We start from the raw sequence: 2,375 nt of genomic DNA, 5'->3' as shown, positions 1-2,375 counted from the left end.
ACCAAACATAACCTTAATTATTATTTATTACGATTTTTAACATTTTTTCTCTTCTGCCTTTTGATTATGAACTATATAAAAATATTTTCGACGAATCATATATTTCTATATAATGATTTATTTTGCAAATATAAATCACCAAATCGATGATGTATCAAAAATACATATAACATATATATTTATATAATATGACCAGAATATTGCATGGGAATGGATGAAGAATTCCTAATTTATGCCTATTCCAACAATTAATCAACCTTTATAAAAAAAAAATATTGTTTAATACTTCTTAAATGAGAAATTGCCCGACGCTCCCTTATATAAATATTTCGGCCTTTTAAACAAAAGATAATTATTAAAAAGAGTTGTTATGGAAATGTGTGAAACAAATTTTAGCCACGTTTGAATCACCATGCATGACATTATTTTAGTAGAGAAAAAGCCATGCATGATTGAGTAGGGATCACGTCCCAACCTCTTATAAATTGAGCTGACTAGAGACAACCGACATCCAGATCCATCAGAGCTAGCTGCTTCTCAATACTGTTAATGATGAAGACCACGTTAGCTATGCTTTTGCTCCTTCTCTCTGTTTTCTCGTCAAAATCCTCTGCAGCTGATGAAAATGATCCAGTCTATGATGTCCATGGTGATGAGCTCGCCCAGGCCTTCAATATTACGTCGTGTCAGCAATAGCGGGTGCTGGTGCTGGTGCTGGCGGGTTATATCTAGGCAAAGGTAGAAACCAAACCTGCCCATATGATGTTATCCAAGAAAGGTTAGACCTGCGTCAAGGCATTCCAGTGATATTTTCTCCGGTGGACACCAAGGACGACGGTGTTATCCGCGAATCAACTGACCTTAACATCAAGTTCATCCCTCCCGGACCAACAGCTTGTTCCGAATCAACAGTGTGGATGATGGACAGCTATGACGAATCAAGGGGACATTGATTCGTCACACCTGGTGGGATGGAAGGTGACCCAGATGCTCTGTCCAGCCTGTTTAGGATTTAAGGGCGGCGTATTCTATAAACTTGCGAACTGTCCTTCAGTGTGTGACTCATGCGAACAATATTTATGCAAGGAGATCGGAAAATATTCATCTGGTTTTGACTCCCAGCTACGCCTAGTTCTTAAAGACAACGGATGGCCTTTTGTCTTTGTCAAAGCTGACGATGAGGTTCTAAAACAAGTTGTCCATGAGCAATTACTGCAAACAAAAGGAGAGGCTCTGTTTCCCTTTTCTGTTGATCATGTAATGCAATATTATTGTTGCATTGGACGAAGTATATATCTACCTACTGAAAGGAAAAGCGCTTGGCATTTGCCTTAGCTGCTACCTTTTTCTGTGTCTATATATGTCCCTATAATTAAATTCTATCTTTCAACGAGGAAAATAACCATTCTATTAATGAATAATAACATATATATTACTTCTAAGCATCAATTAGGAAGCTTCATATTCATATAGTAAAAAAAATCGAAAACTAAACACTACTTAGAATTAACTTTGGAGTTGAAAGAGTTGATAGTTGATACAAATATCCAAAGGAAGTGCAAAAATCCAACTAGTCAAGGTTCAATCTTATCATTATAAAAAAAAAGAAAACAAATTAAGATTTTCAATCATATATATATATACATTGTACTTCAAATCAAGGCAATGGGACCATCCAACGTCATATCACACAGCAGAGGAAGCTTGACAAGGGATTTGCTAACATGGCAACTGAAATATGAGCTGACCCTCGCGTTATTACAATGAAACTTCGCATTTGGTTATAATCTATTCCACAACATATTTGAATGTTATTTTTAGGTTGTGTCATCTTCAGTCCTTCTCGGTTCTAACCTCTTTGTTTCCAAATCCACCATTTTGAATATTTAATGGCCATATATAATTACATGAATTTCTTTCCAAACTCGAAAGTATTAGTCGGTATGAAATTTACATTTTCGAACATTTAATTTATTAATTAGTATATGATTTTTTTATAAAAGTAATAAATTCATTTTTCTTGATTAAAAAAAATTTAAATTTACACCCAATTCAATCCTGACACGCGTTGCCTTCAAGAAAAATTTCAAAACCTGCCTTGCCTGGATCCTGACTTGTATCAGGACACCAGTCATGAATAAGCACGACTGCAATCAGCTGGTATGATGGACATAATCATATCAGGACTGTATTTTTATATTGACGATATATCTATTGTCGTATTGCCATTGAAAATTTTGTTTTCTATACGATTAATGTCAAAGTGACGAAATCCCCATATTAGATATGGGCAACGAGTGGTTGTCATTTCTAAATCAAAGCTGCCAGACAGGCATTGATTCAACATTGCATCAGTCAGCATTCAAATCATCTTA

This window comes from Theobroma umbraticum, unplaced genomic scaffold (genome assembly GCF_002168275.2).
Source record: "Theobroma umbraticum cultivar Fairchild unplaced genomic scaffold, ASM216827v3 scaffold_50.0, whole genome shotgun sequence".
In the NCBI taxonomy this organism is placed as follows: Eukaryota; Viridiplantae; Streptophyta; class Magnoliopsida; order Malvales; family Malvaceae; genus Theobroma; species Theobroma umbraticum.
This window is presented reverse-complemented; position numbering follows the sequence as displayed.